Genomic DNA, 11939 nt, shown 5'->3' on the forward strand with positions numbered 1-11939 from the left:
GATCATAGCAAACCGGTAAGACAATGGCAAATGCTTTAACTGTAACAAGTATGGTCATAGAGCAAATGAATGTAGATCTAGAAGTAATCAGAATACCAATGCACCCACCGGTCAATGTTCAAAATGCAACAAAATTGGTCATAACTCTGAAAATTGTAGAATGAATGTAAGATGTTATGTTTGTGGAAGATTTGGACACTTATCTAATCAATGTGGAACACAAAATGGCATAGGTTATGGGAAGGCTATTCAGAAAAATAATGTGACTTGTTATGCTTGTAACAAGATTGGACATATTGCAAAATTCTGTAGAAGTAAGGCACCACTAGCAGACAACAAAGGTTCTAGTTTGAAAGGAAAAGAAAAAGTTGACGAAGTTAAGCAAGAATTCTCAAAACAATGGATTAGAAAGTCAAACCTAAATGGTGTTGGGAATACTCCTCCACTGGTAGAACCAAGCAACACTCCACTGGCATAACAGAGTAGCACTCCACCGACAGGAGTCTCTTCATCTAATTGAAGAAAATTCTTTTGAGGGTTTAGCAATCAAATGTGAAATATTCTATTATTCCCTCAGTTGATGGTGAGAAGTAGAAATTACTTCTATACCGGCAAATAAAGTTAAGTGACTACTTAACCGGCATGCATTAAATGTGGTAGTTGGCAAATTAACATTATAAATTAGTAATTTTGGCTCCATTTTACTTCACTGAGCATTCAAACATTCGAAGAGCACGAAATTTCCAAAGCTAAGGCATTTCGAGCAAAGAGGCAAAGCATTTCAGTAATCAATCTTTCCAAAGGCAAAAAAAGGTATTTATAATCATGGCATCCTCTTCTATACCTAAATTCATAGCAAACCCTATTGTAGTTGAGGTAATCAAACGCCCTAGGCCTATATTTTAGCTAGTTGCCGAGATAGCTAAAAAGGATGATAATGTTGGTGCATTTTCCCAAATCCCCAAAGGAGTTGTTTTTGCAGAAGACCCTAGAATGTACATCCATTGCCACATAGAAGAATTAGGTGATGAAGAAATTAAGAACTTGTACAAAACTATTATATGTGATGATTTCGGTAATGTGAAACCTGAAAACAAAATTATTGAAACCCTAGGATTCACTGAAATCCTTAGCATTCTGGATTTCCCTAAGGAAGTTATTAGGATAGTATTGAGCAGGGTACATGGTGCATTCTTTTGGCTAGATTTGGTTCATAAAATTACCAAGGAAGTTGTGAAAGCTGTAACAGGGTTACCTTCCACCGGTAACAGACCAGACAAGACAAAGAAGGTCTCAAATGATGTGGTAATGAACCTAATAGGTGCAACATCTGACAAAAGGTCTTTAAGGGTGAATGATGTAACTGACATAAATGTGAGATTAATTAGCATGATTCTAGGTTACAAAACAACTCATGCAAATAGACTTAACTAAGTTTCCAACTTATGCATAAAAATTGCTCATGATATGGTTAAAGATAATGTGAAAATTGTGAATGGTTAAAAGATGAACTTATTGACAATTTGGGAAAGATCAAGAAGGATAAGAAAGGGACATTTAGGTTTGGCAATTTACTTGTATGCTTAATGCTACATATAACAAAATAGGTGCCCATTATAGGTAATAACAACCTTGGATTTGACATACTGCTAGGCAAACAGTTATCTGATTTATTGAACAACATGGGTGAGAACAGAGAAAAGAATATTAAAGAATACTTTCAAGAATTAAAGGCTAGAATGAACACTAGAGTAAGATTATCACAAACAATTGTAAATAAATACAAGGATGAGATATGTTTTGTCATCAAGAAGGATGAGATCTGGATGGAAGCAGTTATCCCAAGAACAATTTGGGTTACTGAAATGGGTTATGAGACCGATCACCACATCATTGAAACATATGCAAAAGCCCTTCTGGAAGCACCCAAAGAACCTAAGGAAGAGGTATTCGGTAGTGTTGAAACCATTGAAAAATAGATCCAATCAAAGAAAAATGTAAAGAAGGTTGAGGCAATAGTAAGAAGGGGATCCCAGCAGGAAAAGGCTATAAAGGAAGATGTACTCAAGAAAACCAGCATCACTGAAGATGAGTTAGAAGCACTGCAGCCTGAAACTCACCTTTCACCAATAGCTACTTCTTTAGAGAGTGATATGCATGTAGCATTTAAAAGAGTTGTAAGGAAAAGGGAACCTTCACCAGTATCCACACCTTCACCTAGAAGAACCAGGCAAAAACTACTCCTAAGAAGAAGAAGTTGATACCAAAGAAAAGTACTCAACAAAATATTACTCTGATTGACAGACTGTTGGATGAAATCACAGAAGAAGGAAAACTTAAAAATATCAACAAACTATATGACTCACTATCAGTTGATGATAAAGAAAAGGTTGAAAACAATGTTATTTTACACTTGGATATCTACAAGAAGTTCTTGATGCAAGTTGTAGATGAACTACCAGATGAACTATTCAAGAGACTGGAAGCAAGAAGACAAGCTGTTGTAGAGCTTCACAAGAAAATAAAAGTTAAAAAATTACTTGTTGTCTACCCAGTTAACTCTCTGAGAGAAATAGATGATCTAATTGTAGAGGCTAACCGGTCAGTATTCTCTACTGCACACCGGCATATTGCACTAATGGTTGGAAGAGTAAATGAGGTTGCAGAGGAAACTAAAAATGTGAGGGATATATTCCTTGTTGAGAAAGAAAAACAGGAAGAGTATAGAAACCCTAAACCAATCAAGGTATATCAGAAAGACAATAATAAGGGAAAAAGAAAGGTTGGTGGACCTCCAAGCATCAAAATAAGAGAATTTATCCCCACCGCCTCTGGTTACTCCACTGGTAACAACAACTGAAGATCAACCGGTTGATGAGAGTATGGATGTATCGCAAGAGGATACAAATCCTAATTCTGAGGTACTATACATAGCTGATGTTGATACTCAGAAAGTCAATATTATGATAGATAAGGACACAATCGGTAAGACAGATATGGCTAGTGAGCCACCAGTAAATAATGAAACAGATAACACACAAGGAAAACCGGCAGATGGTAACATAGAGCAACATATTCATGTGGAAACAGTGCCACCGGCAACAGGAGAGCAACAAAAACCTTTGCTTAAGGAAATGGAAACACAGACTGACCTACCAAAGGTCACTACAAGCAAGTATATTGCTCCCACCGGTGGAATACAGAGTGTTGACCCTTCAACTGCAGGATTTAAATCAACAAATGTAATTGAAGTTCTTTTAGATTCTATAAAGAAAATAACAGATTGTAGTTCGCAGGCATATAAAGCTGTAGATGACACAGTTCCAATTTTGAAGATGATAGCTCCAAAATGCAATGTAGATAATAAGGATTCTTTGAGTCAACTCGACACTTTGTCTAAGTATATTACTGACAACATAGTGACAGTTGAGCAAATAAAGGAAGAAGCATTCAAAGAGAGGTTAGAAAAAGAAAAATAGAAATTATTTGAGGAACAAATAAAGAAGTGTACAACGCAGTTTGACACACTTCTACTGGAACTGTGCAGCACACTTAAGGAGTTCAAAACTTTGTACAAAGGCACTTGTAAGACAAACTTTTTGACAGTTGACATAGACAAGAAAATGAGCAATATACAGGAGGAAATTAATAAGCTAGCTGACAATTTTATTAATTCATATGATTCATTATCAATTTTTGAGCAAAAGATAACAGGTTTTGAGGAAGAGTTACTAAAGCTAGAAAGAGAAAATGAGAAAATAAAAAGTAAGGCTAAGGATCTAAAATGGAGATTAAGTCCAAAGTTGGACTACCTCGCATGTTTAAGGAAAGAAATATCTGATGCATTAGTTCAAGGATAGAAAACACCGGCAGAGCAAATGCAACACCTCACCGATACAATTCAAAGAACAGAGGCAGCAATAAAAGACAATAAAAAGTTTCTTGAAAGCCTAAATTTGGTTTTGGCGGATCTTTTTCAAATTGTAACCACCCGGTTACAAGGTTGAGACAGGAAACCATACTCTATTGACACTTTGACAACCTTTATCATTGATGCCAAAGGGGGAGTAGTGGTATGAGAAAATAATCAGCTAAAGACTCATTTGCTCAGGGGGAGTTCACAAATTTTTGGTTCACAAATTTTTGGTAGCATATTTTTGGACTACACTTTTTGAATTTTCTCATGAGTGTTGCCATCAATGCCAAAGGGGGAGATTGTTGGCAAATGAACACTCCAATGAGACATTGTAGGTGATTGAAGGTTTTGTCATTCATGGCAACCTTACAATCCTATGTCACTGGCAAGGCAATCCACTGGCACCAGCAAAGTTAGATTCTACACCGGCACATAGACCACCGGCACCAGCAGTGAAAGGAAGCATACCAGCATAGAAGCTGATAGGAATTTTGTTGTTAATATATTTTGTTTATTATTGTAAAATCATTTTAAGCCGACTTGGCAACATTGTAAAATGACTCATATATATAAGAGATCATTGTAGAACATTGAAAAAAAAAGATAAGGTAATAAGGTAGACCTATTATGCGAATTATAGGTTAAGGGTTTATGTAAGAAGTGGAGCAGAAAACCAGTACTGGATCTAGCATTATAGATGCTATTTTGAAGCAGTACAAGACAATGGATTTATATAATCCATTTTGTAAGTCAATGAGACTTCCCATTTTGTATTTGAGCAGTGAGCTCTAGGCACTTGGCCTTCCTATATGTGCAGGCCCCTCTTGTAGCAGTAATATTTTCTTATTGGCCAGTAAGTGAATATTGTGGGTCACAAATCCCACCGAGGTTTTTCCCACACCGGGTTTCCTCATTAAAATATTGTGTTATGGTGTGTTTTTCATGTGGTTGCTTTTGTCTCTATTTATTGCATTACTTTCTGTTTACCGGTACACAGTATTAATATGCTCTACATGTTTTAAGTTAAGAAATTGTTTATACCGGTCAAATACTGATTCACCCCCCCCCCCCTCTCAGTATCTGTGGGAATCCTAACAGAGGATTTGGCGGCTAAATTGTATTGGAGGTGGTGTGTTCAACAGGATCGAGGCTGGGCTAGGATTTTGTCTTACAAGTCTATGCAGAGGATCCCAAAGGAGGAAAGTCCAAGAGATCTGCTTGCGAGAAAAGATTCAACGATTTGGAATACTCTCAAGAAAGGGGTTGCACTTATAAAGGAATGGCTTTTTTGGATATGTAAGAGGGGGGAAGAGGTGCTTTTCTGGTTCGAATCTTAGGATGGATACCCCCCACATTGATCAATTTCCAAACCTTGGGAATCTTTGCCAAAGGTTCGTGGAGGCAGGGTGGTCTAGAGTGAGTGACTTTAAGGTTGCTTATAGGTGTGGGCAATTGGAGTTGGACCGGTGGAAGGTTCCTAATGAATGGTCAGTTGTTGGTATGGATGAAGATTGTGCTAAGTTGCATGGCATTTTGGCGAGTAGACATTGTAGTTCCCTTAAGGATAGGGATAGACTTGCTTGGTCCTCAAATCCTAAGGGCATCTTTATTGTGGCCAGTGGGTACTAGGAGCTATTGTCCCATAGATTGGAGGGGAGGGTGGTGCACTGGTGGAAATATGTGTGGAATAATTTCTTGGCCGAAGTGTAACTGTTTTGCTTGGGCTTTGGCTTTGAATAGATGTCTAACATGGGACAATATTCCCAAGCGTGGGTTCCTTGGGCCTTCCATCTATGTCTTGTGTGGTAATGGGGAGGAGGATTCTTCACACCTGTTCTTCAGATGCCCTTTCTCACTTCTAATCTGGTATTACTGGTGGGGGCTATGGAAGCACCCTTGTGTTCACGTGGATTCTTTGGTGGAGTTTTGGAGTAGTTTGGACAAGCCTCCTATTTTGTCCTCTTTTCTACAGATTGTCTGGCACATTGGGCCCATTTTCATACTTTTGCAAATCTGGCTAGAGAGTAATAGAAGGATCTTTAGGGAGGTCGGACTATTAGTTCAACAAGTGTGGAATACAATCATTGGAATGATCTGGGAGATGGTGGAAGCTAAATGTGAGGTGAATTTTCCTCTGGATAGAGGAGAGGCTAATATTGTGAGTAGGTTGGGTTTACAAGAGATGTCTCTCATCTCAGCTTGTGTCAGGAGAGGTAGATGTGCTATGATGAAGGTTCAAAGGGTGGGAAGGTGGATGCCCCCTCAGGATGAGTACATCATGATTAACACCGATGCCTCCTCTAGGGTAATCTAGGTCCTGCTAGGATTGGTGGTGTTGGGAGGGATAGTATGGGGGAGGTGGTTTTCTTCTTTTCAGTGTATAAAGGGCAACAGTCTAATAATTTTATGGAGGGATTAGCAATTTTCTATGACCTAGAGCATTCTTTTGAGTTGGGGTGGTGGAAGGTTATCTGCGAATCGGATTCACAAATTATTGTTAACCTGTTGATTGAGCAAAAGGTGAGTGGGATTAATTGGCAGCTGGCAAGGATTGTTCACCAGATTCTACAAATTAGTACTATGATGGAGAAGGTGTCTTTCATCCACATTCCTCGTGAATGGAATAGAGCAGTTGATTATTTGGCTAAGTGGGCCTCAGAACATGGTGATGATTGGAAAGTTGAGGGTTGGGAGCATCTCTCCTTGGATTACTGTCAGGACTTGCATAAGATCTTTGTTGAGGATATGGATAGTTATGAAGCTGGTTGATATTTGGTTGAGCTTGTGGTTTTTTTCAGGGGCTTTGAGGCTCTGGTTTTCTTTTGTAATTCTTGATTATGATTATCAATAAAGTGTTTACCCCTTTTTTCAACATAAAAAAAGTTGTGCACCTGGATTTGGTAGTAATATGTCGAGATGAAGTTGCCCTGCGAATTTGAGGAAAATTTGTCTGGACCGTGGCGGGAACATACACGATCCTCCAAAAAATCCATGAAACAAAAAGGGTTTTTCTGCCTTTGCAAATGCAGCCTGAATCCAAAAGTGCAGTTGCGCACCTGCAACCTACACACAAAAAAGAGAGGGAAATGGGTTGGGATTGGGGGTTTGCCTTTAGGTCAACCCCCAGTTTTGGAATTAACCAAGTAATGAAAGAAAGTACTTGCAAGTAGTTGTAAATAAAAGACTGAATTGTAAATCACCTCAAGGGAGGTTGTGATAAAAATGTTGATATAAATGCTTGTGTGGAATTGAATGTTGGAATCAATCTCCTCTTCAATGGTTGAATCCTTGACTTGAATGCAACACCTATCCTTGAAGGGAGACTTGAGAATGCTCAATGCTAGAAAAGAATGTTTGAATGCCCTTGAATGCTCCATCGCTTATGCAACTTTAAATTATCCAACTTATTCAAGTGAGAGGACGAATGCCCCTTAAATACATGTTAGTGGATTTTATTTTCCTCACAGGCCAACATCGGGGGATTTTCCCGCCCAATGCACAACCAACAATGCAATCCTAGGAAGGGTCTTGCCCCAAAATAGGGCAAGGATAGGGGCGCAATGCCCCTATCCTACCCCTTTCTCCAAGACAGAGTGGGGACGGGGTGATGTAGAGGCCAAGAAAGAAGTTGTTTCTAAGGGTTGAGCAATCTTCGATCTCCGATTAGGCTTACAGGATTTGAACTCGTGTACGTGAGGACCCTAATGCAGTCGAAAATTGTTAGGGTCATAATTTTATGACACTACAATTTCATTTCAAGTCTATATGTTTTACTCATTTAAATTTGCATATATGATATTCATGTCTACTATTATACTCAGAACTCTACTCTTAATCATACCGGTTCACCATTTTTTCACTTTATAAAATCTGCTCCAACTTTATTTAATACAAATCTAGGATACTCTCCATATTTTATGCTCTTGGTGTGCTCAAATTACCAATGCATACTTGTTAATCCCTCACATAAATTTTTGCTCTAAATCTACTTTAAATCAAATTATATTAGATTGTGTTTCTTACTATTCTTACCACATTTCATGTTGTTTTATACCACATAAAAAAGGTGTGATTTCTTCAAGAGAGACGACCTCTTGAAGAGATTTAGCCTTAATAGAAAATACTTGATTTATTTCAAGTGTGTCAAGGAGGTTATGCTTTCTTAAAGGGGTAAGCCCATGAATAATGATTGTATTGAGTAGGTTCACTAGCATTTATATGATAAATGTTCTTTATAGAAACCTCATGGGTCAGCCTAATAAAGATAATGTAATAATATCAATGCTTTATTGAATGGGGATCAAAAACCTTTTGATCTATCATTTGCCCATTTAAGCATACTTTTCCTTGACATCAATGATAACCATTTTTCCAACACATGCCTCTTCTAATGTTCTATTGTTAAAAAATAGGGTGAAGAAAACTTCCAATATAAACTTCTTTATGTGATTGCAAATCCTAAAAATAAGATTATCAATTATGAAATGTAAATGTGATTGCACCATTCAACATCAATGAAAAATCAGCAAACCAATAAGACATCAAATTTGTGTGAGGAAACCCTTTCCAAAAACAACTTCACTAGGGAAAGAGGGCAAGTATATTATTGATCATCAAAAGACAAATAACAACAATAATAAACTTCACTTCTCCAACTAAACCTGGAATCACCTAGAAACCTACAAATAACTCATGATAAAACTACTATAGCATGGCTCTAATTTATATCAAATTGAAAGGGGTAAAATGATGGAAGAGCATCTAGGGGTGTAAGAGTAATCTTGCATCAGCCAAAAAATATATATTATTTTTTTTTAAGATTGGGTGACTAATCTTCAATAAAGGCTAAATGCAAGTTGATATGTGTCTCCATGTTCCTTGCAAATTGTTCAAGGGGATATAGGGAATAAAATAATTTATTATTTGTGGCCCATATCAAATGGTAAATGTAATTTTTAAGGGTGGACACACGTCAGTGGTGGTTATAAGGCTTAATGGAGGAATTTCCCACCTAGACATCCATTGTGGGAAGTGGAAGAGTCTTGATTGTACATGTTTGTAGAGGATACAAGTATTAATGGAAGATTCTCTTTCTTAGGCACCCACTTTGGGAATTTGAGGAGTCTCTTTCTTAGGTGGCCACTTTGGGAATTTGATTCCTCTATTTGCTAGTTGTTGCCTTTCTAGGTGGTAATATGTTTCCCAGTAAAAAGGGTGTGGATTTTCCAAGTGGTTTTATCTCTTGGTTTTGGATTACCACAATGGTTTCCCTTCCACAAAAATTTTATGAATTGGAGGGGGGGGCCTTGAGCTATTTATTTCATCATTCAAAGTTGAGAAGAAAATAGCTCGTTCATATCAAATTTTCAAAAGTGCAGCTTGTAGCTCTAGCTTGTAGATTTTTTTCTAATTAGAAAGAATGTATGGATATGGTTTGTAAGTCTTTCTAAATATTGTAATTCATTTTATTGAAGTAATATAAAATTAATTATATCTTTTTGGCAATTTATATGCTATTATCTATTATTTTTAAGTATGAAAGTGTTGGGTGGAGTATACCTTCATCACTGATATCAAAACATGTGTTTGGGTGTGTAAGGAGAGTACCCCTCATGAGTGGTATCAAAGCATTTGTCTGGTTGTATAAGGGGATTACCCTTCATCAATGGTATCAGAGCATATGTTTGGGTGTATAATGGGAGTACCCTTCATCGTTGGTATCAAAGACATTGTTCTTTAGCGGGTAGATAAAACATCAAAATGTGAGGCACTCTACAACAAGTATGTGTGGGTGGAGTGTGTGATTTTGTTACTATCCTCTAACAAAGGTTGAGGCTAGGTAGAACGTGGATAGAGAGAGGTTTGTCTTCTATAAATATTTGTTGGGTGTGCAAGTTGAAAGAGGATGTACATAAAGGATATGTGAAGCAATTTTTCCTGAGAGTGTAGGAAAGACACCACATGTGAGGTAGTTTCTACAATGAATTGAGGGCGTTGGTAAGAGGGCCTATGTAGAGGCTTTGAGAAGCTGAAGATTATGAAGATGGAAAACAGAAAGAGGAAAATAGAAATTTTCATTAGATGGATTTTAAATATTCCTACACTTGTGAGAAGAGAGAGAGAAATAAAAGACAAAATGATAGCTAAGATGCAACTACAACCACATGATTTAATAGCAAAGTTTGAAAAGATAAAATGATGTTTTGATTGCAAGAAAGATGGAAGATATAGTAGAGTTTCATGTGTGTGGAAATGAAAAAGAAGAAGAGGCTATAGTAGGAGACTTGGAAGGTCCAATACTTGATAAAGATGAGCTAATGAGTTTGTAGCAGAGACATGTATATTGGAAAGCATGGAGAATGATATCAAAGAGGTTTTAGTATAGACTAAGATGATGGACTTTGAAGGTCCCTTATTTGATGAGCAGATTAACAAAGGTGAGGATGTTATCTTAAAAGAGAAACTAGAAGAATCAATAGCTTCTTGGAAGTTGAAGCTAAGAAGAAGGTGAAAGGGATTGCAACAAAGGCAAGTCTTTGTGATGGCTTGAATAAATTGATAATAGAGGAGGAAAGTAAAGAAAGAGGTGCAACAATGGATGAAATTGAGATTGCAGCAATAGAAGCATAATGGATCACATTGATTGCAAATAAAAGAGATGATGCAATAGCAATGTCTTGTTGAAGGCATGAAAGAAGAGAATGAAACTGAAGTTAAAGCAAATGGGAAGATAAAACCTTATTTTATTAAATGTAAAAGAGATGAAATTAATGCAAACTTGAATTTTGTAGAGATGAGAGAGGAAAAGTAATAAAATGCAGAGAATTTGGTTTTGCTAATTTGTATGTAGAAAATTAGAAATAGATGTATTGTGTTGCAGAGGGTGGTGTAGATGCGTATTGGTGGAGGTCACTATAATATGATGGATTGGATCCCACAAGATTAGAGAATAGTAAGAATTGCAATTGCTAGAGGAGGTTGGATATTGGTGGAGCTAGTTCTAAGTTGAGAAAAAGCAGCAAAGAACAGAATTGTCAGAGGAGAAGGATGCTTGTACGAGCCAGGTGTTGGAAGAGGAGACACAACTAATTTGAAGCATTTATTATAGTGATTTGGTTTGTTGAAGGTTGTTTACAACTTGAAGGGATTTCTTTATCATCTAAATCTATTTTGTAATACCAAGTTCATAAAAAAAATTCCTACTTTGTGTGTCTGATGCAGGAGCATCCAAGGTGTAAGAGTAAACTTGCATGACCCAAAAATATTAATTTTTATTTTTATTTAAGGTTAGGTAAATAATTCTCAAAAAAGGCTAAGTGTAGGCTAATATGTGTCTCCATGTTCCTTGGAAAGTGTTCAATGAGATATATGGGATAAAATAATTTATTATTTATCACCCATGTCAAATGGTAAATATATTTTCCAAGGGTGGACACATGTTATTGGTGTTTATAAGGCATAATTGAGTAATTTCTCACCTAGGAATCCATTGTGGGAAGTAGAAGAGTCTTGATTACACATGTCCATGGAGATTACAAAGAGTAATGGAAGAGTCACTTTTTTCGGCACCCTCTTTGGGAAGTTGAGGAGTCTCTTTCTTAGGCACCCACTTTGGGAAGTTGAGGAGTCTTCTATTGGCAATGTGTTACCTTTCTAGGTGGCCATATGTTTCCAACTAAAAATAGTATAGATTTTCCAATTTATTTTAGCCCTTGGTTTTGGATTACCACTACTATTTCCATCCCACAAAATTTCTAGAAATTGGGGAGCCTTGGGCTAATTGTTTCATTATTCAAAGTTGAGAAGAAATTTGCTCCTTCATTTCAAAGTTTCAAAAGTATTATCTTGTAGCTCCAACTTGCAAGTATCTTTGTAATGAGAAAGCCCATGTGGCTATAGTTTGTAAGTCTTTCTGAATATTGTAAATCCATTTTATTAAAGTAATAGAAGATCATATATATCTTTTTGGCAATTTCTATGTTATTATCTATTATGGTTTTGTATAAGAGTGTTGGGTGGAGTA

The sequence above is a fragment of the Cryptomeria japonica genome, chromosome 11 (genome assembly GCF_030272615.1).
Source record: "Cryptomeria japonica chromosome 11, Sugi_1.0, whole genome shotgun sequence".
NCBI lineage: Eukaryota > Viridiplantae > Streptophyta > Pinopsida > Cupressales > Cupressaceae > Cryptomeria > Cryptomeria japonica.